Below are 13,507 nucleotides of genomic sequence, written 5' to 3'. Positions count from 1 at the left end.
GAAGAGGGTGAGGAGAGTAAGGAGGATGAGGAGGGCGTAAAGGGTGAGGAGAGTAAGGAGGATGAGGAGGGCGTAAAGGGTGAGGAGAGTAAGGAGGATGAGGAGGGCGTAAAGGGTGAGGAGAGTAAGGAGGGTGAAGAGGGCGTAAAGGGTGAGGAGAGTAAGGAGGGTGAAGAGGGCCTGCTCATGATGAGATCGCAGCGAGCCGTGAGGTCGTGTCAGGCCTCCACTCTTGTCAGTGAGAACAGGAAGTGGAATCAACACGTCGACGTGGGCTCATCGTTTTAAAGACTGAAATAGTTTCTGCTGATGAGCTGACGGCTTCACAGAGAGGAGACGTCACTGAGCTTAGACGTTTCATGTTACAGAGGAGACATGAATTATGATTGTAATTCATGAATTCATCAAATGAAGGACAGAAGAGTCTGTGTTTCCAAGATAAGAATGATTTCACTTCAGTTCAGAGGAAGTTCACACGTAGTTTCTGACTGAATTTAACAGCATCTGATTTCAGGAAGGAAAAACACAAAACACCTTCTTCAGTGTTATGAAATGTTAAGATCTCTTCACTTCACAGCTCATAACTTAACGTAAAGGAAGTAAGGTGTGTGTGTGGGGGGGGGGCGGGGTTTCTTTTTTTCTTTTAACCCTTTAATCCCAGTGGGTCTAAAAGAGAGTGAGAGGGGGATGAGAAAAGCAGCGATGATGGGATTAGAGGCTGGAAACGGACTCGAAGAGTAAATCTGTGCTGCTGCCTGTTGCTGTTGGTAAACCTGTTACACAAGTCTGCCAAAAGAGCTGCAGAAATGCATTTTAACATCAGTCAGAGAGTTTGAGGTGTTTGTGGCAGGAGATTAAAGAAGTTTAGGCGAACGGTTTCATCATTTATTGACGACCACAGTCAGTCAGAAATCGTTTCTCGGGAGCAGAGTTGCTTTTCAGGCAGCTGCTTGTCCCCTTCAGTCCTGACCGACTGGAAGGATTTCAGTAATTAATCTGTCAGAAGGCAGATTTAACTTTTTATACAGTTTGTGACCTTTATTTACATGTGGCAAAGCTTCATTAATCCCCAAAAGGGAAACTGGTTTATCACCTTCAACAAAGACACAACAAACACAATATTCATCTGCATAATCGACAGCACTAAGCAAACTTAATGCAATCAGTAAGTTTGATCAATAAGAAGAATATAAAACCCAAAAAGATGTCGATGTTCATACGTGTAAACAGTATGCAGACAGTAACAACACAACAGCTGCACACAACGAATGAGGAAATACTGAAATCTCATTAAAAAACCAAACTGCTGCAGGTTCAAAAGGAGCACAAATCCTCTTTTATAGGTGGTGGAGGTGGAGGAATTTCATCTTTTGTATTCATACGGTGGCCCTGAAGCGCAAAACACAATAGCACACAGAAAATGTAATGGACAAGACCCAAAACTTTCAGTTTCAGTCTCCCGAATTCCGTGTTTTGCACTTCAGGGCCTCCGTGCTTTGAGGCCAAAAAGAAACAAACTTGTGTTGATGCTGTTGTGAAGCATGTTGGAGCAGGTGATAACACAGGGAAGCCATTAGAAGAGAAGCCTTCTCTGCAGCCTGACGGAAACATGCTGTTAATGTTTTCATCCATCAGTAATAAAAATGTGTGTGACCCAGTTTGTCTGCGTGACGGTCAGTCAGGGACGAATGTTTCCATCCTGCAGAGCATTGAAAGCCACCGGCCTCCTCTGAGCTCTAATGACTGCATCAAATATTGACGAGAAGCTTGTTTGAATCTGTTCCAGTTGTTTCCTAAATTACAATCGATCTCTTTTGGGGATGGAAAGCTGATGCCACTTCGTCCTGCCAGGGAAATACAAAAGATGCCACTGTGTTTTATAATTACACAGCCAGTCTGAAAAAACGATCGTAGCACTATAGGGGTGAAATTACAACGGTGCTTTTGTATGAGCACCATGTAAGTGAATAATTTATTTACTTTCCATCTTGGAAAGCCGCAGCCCACAGATCTGCAACTGATCTTTATTTTTTGATCTATGATTTTAATCGACAAAGAAATGAGTGAAACATATCCAACTTACTTGTTTTGTCCTTTTAAATGAGCAAATATCTTTTATTTTTCCTCAGATATTCATGGAGGATAAATGGTAACATCAATAGCAATAACAGTTTTCCTCTAGCGCCACCATGAGGTTAAAATTCATGGATGTTTTGCTGTGACGTTCATGGTTCCCTCAGGATGAACTGTAACAACTCTCATTTATGACTAAAACTAATTAGCCAATTAGCCTCAGCTGTATGTGGACTTTAATGCTAATGCTAACTAGCAAAATAAAGATGCGAACAACGAAAACACGCAAGCTAAACATCAGCTTGTTAGCACGCAGATGTTAGCATTTAGCTTAAAGTGTCTGAAGGTAGCGTGACACAGTTGTAAGCTAATTTATTAGCCAAACAGATTGCAGTTTTTTGTCTGTCAATCAATCAGTTTATTGTAGTTGCTGCAGCAGTGCACCAATCACACACTGCTTTAAATCTAAGAATACTTCTGGTGATTGGCTGCAAGCAAAAACATCCAAACACTCATTTTTCCCCCTACATTTTACCACATAAAGAATCAAATGGTACCGTTTGACTGGGAAAGTTTTGATACTACTTGTGCTAAAGTTGTGCCCCAGTTCTGACTCTGGGAACCAGGCTCATTAAAAACAAAGCGTCCCTCTGGTCTGGTTGTGACCCTCCATCAACGTTCCTGTGATACAGTTTGGATATCAGCCAGTCGTCGTTATGACTGAGGCCAGGGGTCGGCCTGGAAGTGGGACAGCAGTGGAGGGTTAATCAGCGTTTCACGGCATTGGGTCAAAGAGAGAGCAGCGCCGCCCCACTCGTCTTCTTTTAACGGGCGATCTGGTTGGCGGGAATCCAGCGCTGAAAATGGGCACTCAGCAGTGGGAACACTGGGGACCATTATGGGCCTGGGAAAAGAGGATTGTTGTCAGCGTTTGAGGGGAGTTTGATCAAGAGGAGCACATTAGGAAAACTGTGAAGACACAGTGTGACAAATGTGCAAAAACATGTTCCAGATTTGTTCAGATTCCAGATTGTCAGATGTACATTCAGATAATATCAGCAGCTTTAGCCCTTAATGCTGATTTTACCTGTGCTTACTGCTTACTGCATACTGCTGCTGAATCAAGTGCAGAAATAAATGAAGGCAAAGCAGCTGAAAGTTGTTTCTCTGCACCACAGAGGAAGTTAAAAAGAAGACGACCAAATGAAACTTCCGTACAGCTTCATCAGTCACAAGTCTTTACCTTGCATGAGGCGTAGTGAGAAGGATTAGGATACGTTTGCTGTTGGTTCACATGCAGTCTGTACGGAACCTCAAACGGAAGTGTGTGTGTGTGTGGCCGTACTGTACGTCTTTGTGCCTCTGGCTGCCTTGTGGTCGCTGTGTGTTTTCGGTGGTGATTTCTCAGAGGTCAGAGGCGAGGCTTTGTTCTGCCTCGCTCTGACGTCACCCGGCCGTCAGCTGAGGCTTTGTTACAGTTTCTGCCGCTCTGAAAATGGATCCTGTGTTCTGCACAAACCACCAGGACTCTGAGAGGATTCACAGAGAAAATATTTCTGATACATTTTTTAGCAACATGCTCATAAAGTTGACGATGAATACCCTCTCATTGCACCCTCACATACACGCCTACGGCAGGAATTTCATGTAGTGTAACAAGTCACACTTCTGATTTTATTCCCACTGTCCTCTGCTTTGGGACCATTCCCTGTTCAGCCTAAACCCGATGCTGATTTGGACGACAGGTTCAAACCTTTTGCTTGAGACCATGATGTAATCGTGTCCCCGGCTTTGACTCCACGCAGTCACCTCTGCGGCGTCTCGCTGCTGGTAGATAACAGCCTGCGTTCATGCAGCGTATCTGCTCTCATATGTACTCTGTCTGCAGGCGCAGGACAGGCTTCACATTTACGCTTTGTTCAGATAAGATACACAAGACGGCTGCAGTACTTTTCCTACAGTTCCTGCATGTGCACACAGCGTGTGAGCTCACTGGCAACACGGACCTTATTTTGACTTTACCAGTTTGATTAGTGGTTATGTAAAGTGGCTGCATTTGGATTTTCTGTGCATGGCAGCGTTTTATTTGTCTATTTAGTAGCCACATGTTGGCTACTTTTCCTCATCACAGCTGAGTTTGTTATTCTCAGGTGTTGTCACATTTACAGTCCATATTTTTCATTAAAATTCAACTACAAAATAGGAGCCATGAAAATGTGTTTCCATAAGTTTTAGTTCTGCTTTTTTAATTGTGCTGTTTTGTTGTTTGTCAAGGTTTTCATTTAATTTAATCAAATGTATAAAATTTCCTTCACTGGGCTGAGTTCATATTGCACTAAAAGCACTTTGTTGTTGTTGTTGTTTGTTTGTTGTTACTGTAGCTTGTAGGGGTTTGATGGTAAGAGCAAAATGAACAAAAAACACAGAGAAGCTGTGAGCTGGGAAAAATAAAAATTAGGGCCTTGTATTGCTCCACTTTATCAAACTCATTCCGGTCGAACACTCTTTCCTTTGTCACAGTTTTACAACATGTTACACTGGCAGTTTATCGGGGGGCATATAAAACCCTGAGACGGCATCGCTACAGCCTTTCTGATTGGTTGCTGGTGATGTCACATGCTGTTCACCGAGGAAGTTAAAAGTCATAGAAAGGTGATATGAGACAAGGAGTGACCTGCATGTTGGCTCAGCGCCGGGCCTGTACACACTGACAGTCACAGGTTCGACTGACAGAGTTTAACCTTGTGATAAGAAAACAGGACAATGAAACCGACTTTACAGGCGACACACTCACGCAGAGCCGCCTGCTGTGGAAAAGAAGAGAAAACATCTTCCACAGCAAGAACTGTTCCAAGAGACCAGGAACATTTTAATGTTTTAGGAACTTTATTTGAACAGGGTCTGAATTTAGGTCTGGGGCCATCATTGGTGATTGATCAGGTGTGCGAGCGTTTTCCACGACTTTTTGAACAGACTCGAAATCCCACAGCAGCACAAACTGTGTTTGCTTTGCAGCTCTTTGTTCTAAGTTGTGGTGCCACAGAAATTTTATGATTGATAAATGGGCGTTTTCCCTGTGAATACCCTCCTCTGCATGTTCGAGGTGGATGAATTTGATGAAAAGCTGCATCATTAAAGCTTTTCTGTGGTAGCCAATTCTGCAGTCACGAGGGCAAAAGCGATCTTGATTTATAAAGGATCTCTCACAGCAGAAAAAAATAAATAATATTATTTGTGGCTTGAATTTGATTCAAACAAAAGGAAAACGACCATCACTGCGATTTGTATTCATTCCAACATTCAGGCTGTCACAGCCGAGCAGCGAGGAGTTAAAATCAGATCTATGTTTTCCATGTCTCTGAGTACGTGCGGCCTATGTGAGTCACTGTGTCATGGGATGCACTGAGCAGCATCCAGAGTATTATGGTTTTTCAGAAAATAGAAACATGGGGACGAGTGTGAGACAGCTGACATCTGGCTAACAATAGAAATTACAGCCTTCACAGAGAAAAAAGAAATACACCTACACTGCCAGAATGAATGACACGCAGACAGTGGCTAAAATATAAAAATGAACAATAATTAAATAAGATAAATGACACAGATATATAAACAGTGGAGTATAGCGGAGTGAAACAGGAAGAGCAAGACTCCACAGCCATGCTAGCATCTCTGTGAGGCTGCACCGTGCTAATGTTATATACATTTGAACTAAGAAGTCAAGTTCCCAGTTAGAAATTTCGAATCAAACACCCCCTGAAGTCAGATTTCTGACTCAAAAAGACTCAAATTTCATGCTAATCCATGTGATAGCTGAGATATTCCACAGCCTCACGGAGGCATTAGAGGAAAAGTCAGGGGGTCACCAAACCACATCTGTGTGTATACCAAACCACATCTGTGTGTATACCCTTTTTCATGGCAACTTACACAGTATTCCTTAAGGTCTTTCTGTTAGGACCAAACTGGATGACTGAGCCGCTAGTGAGGCTAACACTGTGTGCTAAAATAACAATGACAAGCAGAAACAGTGTTGTAGCTTTTCTTTATTCATGCCGTGTGGTAGCTGTGACAAGAGCTTGTGTCACATTCCCGGTGGTCCTGCGAGTTGCAGACTGTGTTTGTCCTCAGCTGTGTGAACGTGCAGCAAGTCAGGAAAGCAGACCTGAAGTCCTGGTTGGACTTTGACCAGTGAGGCAACACTGGAGCTCAGCAGCCCAAACGTTTTACTCCATCAGCTCCATATGGTTCAGTTATGAATCAGTACTTATCGAGCTAATAGCCAATAGCTTTCGGTGAACCTTGCTCAACAAATCAATTGGTAAACTGGTTTGAACAAAGATCACCGTATTACGCCACAGTTAATCAGTTCCATCAGTAATTAATAACTTAATTGTCCTTCATCACTGCTCATTTGTGCTACCGAGCTTTTGATTTTTGATGTCTAAAATGGCTTTGGGTGACAGTTAGGTTGGAAAACGAAGCTGATACAATGACTTCGTGCACACTTGCATGTACACACGACTTGCGATTCCACACTTGTCCACTAGTCCCACATATTATTATACAGTAGTTCATACACCTGCACACCTGCTCCTAATAACACCATTCGCCCACAGCACGATCAGTTACTCCAGTCTCTTCTCAGATCATCAGTGTTGTTATGTGATTACTGCCTACATGAACCACCTTGTTGTTCTTTAATCTACTCTTTTTAACTCTGCCTGCTCTGCCAGTGTTGCTTCTGAGTCCTCTTACACTTTGTCCTGAGCTCTGAAATGGGACAGAAATCACATAATCGGTGCTTCAACTGCAATTTCAGTCATAAGAAGTTCACCTGACTTTACACGTGGACTGATGACAGGAACGTTAAAGTCGAATTCAAGGTACACAGAGTGTGCCAGAGTTTGTCTCACATTTCCATGGGAAGGGCCTGTGATATATTTCCCTGACAATCATTAGCCAAACACAGGATGTACTTCATGTTTCTGTCTCGTTTCACTTCCTTATTGGTTTTTGCACGCAGCCTTAGCCTGACTTCACAGCCTTTTTCTCCCCTTAAGGACTCCCAACCTCTCTAGACTAAACTTATTGTAAGCAGAGCACAAATACAAACTGAAAAGGCTGGTTTTTTTTTCTCTTCCCCTCTTGTCTCTCTTCTTACCTTTGCCTGGAAGCTCAGGTGTGGAATAAACTGCACAGATTCCCACAGGGGGGTGAAGGAGAGGGAACAACAGCTTCCCTCTGTCCTAAAATCCCAAGGACAGAACACATCTCATTCAAGGTGAGGGAAACCTGTGTGGATGTGGCGCGATGGTCGGCTGCCCCCTGCAGCTCAGATGTGGGTGTGCCAGCCTGGTGTCATTCAGCCAGCACTGTACAATAGTTTGCTTCCTGAAATAGAGACGTCAGCTCTAAGTGGACTGTTTTCCCAACAGATGGCACTTCACATTAGATGTTATGGATCTGAATAAAGCATGACATTCAAGCTCTCACCCATGCAGGCGTCAGCGAGGGCACTCATGCTATTCCTGTCTGTCATGCATGCTTTAATAAAAAATACAGTGCATTTTTCCAGGCAGGAATTCAGGAGAAAACAGTGTTCTGGGTGGGGGAAATGACCTGTATTTATATGTTTGGGTGAAGGATAAATAGTCACATTTGTTTTTTTATTTCAGGATGAGCTGGCTTTAATGTCCACAAAGGCTTCTTAAGCAGACTTTTATGACACTAATACTCTCCCTGTCTGCAAATCCCACATCACGTTAGGTAACTCCCTCACTATTTCTGCTGCCGTTGATGCACTTTGCATCTTCCTCGGCTTGCACTCTGGGCTCAGAGTGAATTGCAGATGTAATACGTGGGAGTGGAGACACACAATAATATCTGCGGGGCAAACAGAGGGCAGCTGGAGCGGAGGAGTGAGTTAATTCCTACTGTTGCTGTGGCAACTGGCCAAAGATGGCACCATCACTGTCAGGTACCAGTGTTACAGGCACAGAGATAAAACCAGTGATCCAGTACACACATCCAGTACACACTAGCTATATTTTGACAGTACACATCTGTCAGATGTGTACTGTCAAAATATAGCTAGTCTCATTATCTTTATGTTATATTTATTATTATATTTATACTTTTCATTTTACATCCAATCAGTGGGTAATAAGAGAGAATACTAATTAATCTTGTCATTGTAGCTCATTTTGTTTTTAACCTGTTTGTTTTGGTTTGTTTTGGACAAGTAATCCTTTGTCTGCTCTTCTCCACAGGGTCAAAACTTTGTATAAAATTAGCAGAGGCCAAACAACAATGCACTACGCTCTGCAGCTCGTGATCACTAAAGTTAATTTACCTTTTGATGCTCCAACATCATAGAAATTAAGTTTATTATCCCGCCTAAATGAAACAGCAGCTATTTCATTGTGGGGAAAAAGCAGCTCAGATAAATTGGTCCTGCTAAAAGCTACCTAAACTATTTTTGATTCTTTTTAGATTATTTAAACACAGAGTGCTGTGTCTGCTTTTGTTTACTCAGCTTGTAGTTTGGTGACTGCTGTCTGCCTTTGTAGAACAGTATTGTTTATCTAGCTATTTTAGCCAGCAAGCTAATGCTAAAAAGTTAAGTTGCTAGGAAGACATTTTAGTTTGCTTGACATTATAAGAAAGGACAGAATGTAATGTAATAAATAAAAAAATATATTTTCATTGTGGTCTAAATTTCACTTTAGCTAGCTAACTCTGTTGTTGCCACGCATGTTATAAGAGTTAGCAGTTAGATTGTGGTGCCATATTTGGCCGACTGCAAAAGCAACAACAGAAATTAGTTCACTACTGCTAACGGTAACGGTTAGCAGTTAGCAGGCATACAAATACTCGTACAAATATGTTCTCAACATACAAATAGAAGTCATGTTATTATGTGTCTCTGTACTGCAGTCCTTCAATCCAACATACAGTATGTTGTCCTGTGGTCGGGACTCCTGGCCTGGACTGAATGAAGTTATATAAATTCTCATTCAACTGGAGCGTGATGTGCTTTCTCCAAATGTCTCACGTCCTCGGGCTGTCAGGTCACAGCAACCTAAAAGACATGAAACTGGTTTGTTACTGGAGGGTTGCCAGTTTGGATCCCTCATCTGGCATGAAAATAAAAACAGTTGGTCTTCTTTCAGTAGGACACAAACAGTGAGGTAGACAACCCATAAGTAAGTTTCTCACAGCGATGGTTTCTGTGCTGACTGTGAGGCTAAATGATGCCACTAATAGATCACAAACAGGCACTGAAAGTTTTATCTAAAGCCTGATTTTGCTTGTGTTTTATTTTTTTATCATCACATAACATAAATAAATGTTACTGAGCTTGAAATCTCCTCACCAGGCCTTCTCTAACTGTGATTTTCTTTCTAATCTTTAGCAACAAATCAGGAAAACGTTTGATTGATTTGCATTAGTACCAGGCTTACATGAATCCTGCAGTGGCAATCCTCTTTCAAAGCAAGTCAATGACAGAAAAAGAAGAATTTTTTCTAAGCCAAGTTTGCATTTATTGTATCAGGTTCCTAACAGGATCGATTTAAAAAAAAATATAAAACACCTGTGCACTAAATATCTTCTTTTTGCTTTGATGCTGATCTGTGAAAAGTAATTTTCATTTGATAATTAGGATTTTATGCATACAAACATAAGAAAGCAGACACCACATGAGGCAGGTTGTGGAAATTTGAATCATAACTAAAATCTCATTGACTGTCACATCTCCATTCGATCTGAAATCTGTCTTTTCACCGAATGACCGTGCAAAAATTCAGTTAACTCAGTGAATTTCTCACAGATCCAATGGGGGTCAAAATGAGTCTGCAGCTGAGTTTATCTGTCCAAGTTCCAGCAAAATTAGTCACCAAAACTACATTTACAGCAGACAGATGGACCTTGGACCGTAAGACTTCCAGCCTCAGCAGATTTACAAAGACCCAAACAAAAAAAGATTCTCCAACACAAATGTTGAATTTTTTTTTTTATTATTTATTGGTGTGTGAAATCACGTGGTTAGGATTTTGAATATTTGTATGTAGTATGAAATTATAAGAATTTAACATTGTTGGTCTCCTGGGAGGTCAAACATAAATAAAAAAAAATATTCAAAGATTCTGAAAGAGCAAATCCTGGCAATAAAGAAATGCAAGCAGGAAGAGTCTACAGGAAGACTGACTGCTAGCTGTGAGGTTGTTCTCAGAAGCAGTTCCAGGCTGTTCGTCATGATTAACATGAAATGCATGTGTTTAATAAAATGTTTAGTCTAAAAGATCTTGATAAAATATGAAAAAAACCAACACATTTTCGCAGGTCCAGAGGTCTTCAAAATATCTATTTTATCAAACTATTAGTCCATTGGGTTTCAGGGTGACCGAGGAAAAGCTGAAGACCTTCAGATTTTTGCTTGAACAATTGCAGACAATTAATTTTTAAAATCAGAATTGTTGCTGGTAAAGTAAATTCATGCTGTCCACAATGTCAGTACTTCAACAGACAAATTAAACTTTAATGTTGAGCCCACAATTAACTGTATAATAATATCTCCTGTAAATAGCCTCTGTATGGGTACACAGCCTGTTTAAAAAAGGCCAGAGATACCAGAATCACCAGGCCCTGAAGCTCAGATAAATTGTTTATACAGTGAGGACCAGCTGTTTGTCCTCAGAGAGGAGGAAAGTTCCTACAGTTTGACTGTGGGGAGATTTGCTAACTCCCACAATGCTATGAGTACAAGTACACAGATGCTGTACTATCCTATTATGTTCATTAGAACAAGAGCTGATTAAAAAGAGAACTAATTCCTTCTTATCACGGTCCAGCAGGATGCCTGCTCTTTACAATCAGGTGACTTTCAACTGCTTATTTCTTTTCAGGATTGTAATTTTCATTAATTTGTGTGTCCTGTGGGAATTATTGTCTAATTAAATTAATAAATGAGCGTTTAATCATTTTATTGTGAAGAAATTCTCCTCAGGTCTCAGACATTTCTGAGTGAATTCAGAAACATAAATAAATCCATACTTGTTAGTCTTCATTATGGAATATTAATCATTTGAAGATGAATTTTACATTTAACATGATTAGATGATGCAGGGTTTTATCAGACCGAGCGGGAAAATCCAGATGAAGCTGATTACTGCTCAGTTTTTGAGGAGATGTGGATGAGGAAAGAAAAACACTTCTGATTCTGCCAACACGTTCACACACACACACACACACACACACACACACACACACACACACACACACACACACACACACACACACACACAGCATGTAAACAACAAGGTGCAGAGTGAAGAAAGAAAAGGACTAAAGGAAAACTGGGGTTTGTGCTACTGACTAAATTTAGTTCTCTAAGGCTTTCTTTTATTTTATTGCACAACTACGGTACATCTCCCATGAAGAGTCAAAGTGAGGCATCTTTGAGTGAATATGACCTGGATGACTGAGAATCTCCACAGATATGCATCTCCCAAGAGACTAACTAACATTACTTTATTGAAAGAGAAGCCGTCTACAAGACACAACAAAATGTGCTGTTTTCATCAACATCTGTATGCCAACATAACAGTCTGGTTTCCCTCCAAATGCTGTGCAAAATTTCATCAAAATTGCATAAAATGTTATGTAATGTCAATCATATGCATTTCATCCACTACCCTCATGTGACTAAGCTGAACGCAATTCGGGCAAAGATTTCATGGCAGTCCATGCAGACATTGTTGAATAAAAATACGTTTTGTCTGTATTTTGCACATGGATGTTCATGTGGTCTGCTTCACTGTTTTATTACAAATATGTTTAGTGCTGCAATGCAGAAGACTGGAAGCCACTTTGTCACCAGACCTCATGTACAGACATTTTAAGGGTTAGAGTGCCGAATATCCAACAAGGCTAAATTCAGTCTTTTGTGTTTGTGAGGGCAGCAAACCCAAACCAGAGTCGAACCCACTGAGCCAGTTTCCTGACAGCCGGCGCTCCGTTGTATCTGCCACACAGGTCAAACAGATTAGAAACCATTTTATTTTAACCCCGCCGGCCCCGCAGATACAGAAGCTTATGCTAATCGACGCAGGCTTTTCTCACCCAGTAAAGAGGCCCTGGGAATATTACATAAGCTCCTCTGTTTGTGCACCGCTGCACAGCTGACAGCACCAGGGACCCTGCTGCATACTGCATGACATAACCCTCCACACATCCAACCACACACTGTCTCTCTATGTTTTCCTCTTCGTTTTACCCCCCTGGGTGCTCTCTGCAGCTCTCTGCCTCCCTCCCTGTTCAAAGATATTCTTCTGTGTGACTATTTTCACACGGAAAAACTAGACACACACTCAGTTTATTAATAGGCACTTAGGATTCGTCTTGAGGCTCTGCACCACGTTCTCGCACTCCTCAGAGTCTCATGCTTTCTCTGACTAATCCTTTTCTGGTCCTTTCAGGATCTTGTGTTCCTCATGATCTAACCCTCAGCACACAGTGAACACACGGCCATCTTGTTACTGCGCTGCGTTCAGCCCTCTATGTCCTCCTCCTGATGCTCTTCAGGCCGCAGCCTGACTCTCCCTGGTCAAAAAAAGGTTTTGTTGTGACATTTAACAGTTGAATAAGTGTTTGTAGTGGTGAATCAGCTGTTCTGATGTGACTTGTGTGCCCAAACCATCTAATTTTGTTTGGTTTATTTTCTCCCAAGCATGCCAAAAAAAATATAGGATTATATCTGTGGAAGCTAAGAAAGCTAGAAAAAAACATTGGCAAAGCTATAGCTAAACTATCAAGCTACAGCTAACACAAGGCTACTGCTAGCTACCATCTTCTTTTATATTTGGTTTATTTTCTGACAAAGACACCAATGAATTTAGAAGGTAACTTTTTTATCTGAAAAAGATGCCTTAACTCCTTAAAACTAACAGCTAAGATCAGAAAAGTTAGAGTTAACATATTGAGGATAAGCTAATTAAATGCTATTGGTAGCTACCATTTTCTCTTGTTATTTGGCACATTTTCTCCCAAAGACGCCAAAGAATTTACAATTTTTTGAAAAGGATTTTAAGAAAGCTAACATTAGCAAACATATAGCTAAAGATTGCCATCAAATCTGTCTTTTTGTGCAGACATTCATGACGCTGGCACGAAGACGACAGATTAGTTGATTATCTGAGTCACAGAAAACCAGTGCTTTGATATGGTTTTTGTGGATGTGGATACTATTTTCATTTCAAAATTCACCCATCACATGAGAAAATTAATTATTAATGAAAATGAATTTTATCTGCAGCCATCATGGATTTATATTCATGTCATATATTTTTTGTGCATTTGGATAGAATTACTGCGTGATAAACTACATTTCCCATGAGCACAAGTGACACAGCACAAATGTGCTCTGTTTGGT

General features: G+C 41.1%; 1 long non-coding RNA gene across 1 annotated transcript; it reads right to left on the bottom strand.

Moving 5' to 3' along the window:
- Positions 1-2,423: 2,423 nt before the first annotated feature.
- On the bottom strand, positions 2,424-7,558 carry LOC124072487. The gene is made up of 3 exons (XR_006845516.1): positions 7,238-7,558; positions 3,419-3,602; positions 2,424-2,977 (listed from the first exon to the last, which is right to left on the bottom strand). It is a non-coding gene; the product is annotated as an uncharacterized LOC124072487 (long non-coding RNA).
- Between the last annotated feature and the right edge of the window lie 5,949 nt (positions 7,559-13,507).

The sequence above is a fragment of the Scatophagus argus genome, chromosome 15 (genome assembly GCF_020382885.2).
Source record: "Scatophagus argus isolate fScaArg1 chromosome 15, fScaArg1.pri, whole genome shotgun sequence".
NCBI classification, from domain to species: domain Eukaryota; kingdom Metazoa; phylum Chordata; class Actinopteri; family Scatophagidae; genus Scatophagus; species Scatophagus argus.
The sequence above is the reverse complement of the archived record's forward strand: the minus strand, read 5'-3'. Positions and strand labels throughout refer to the sequence as shown.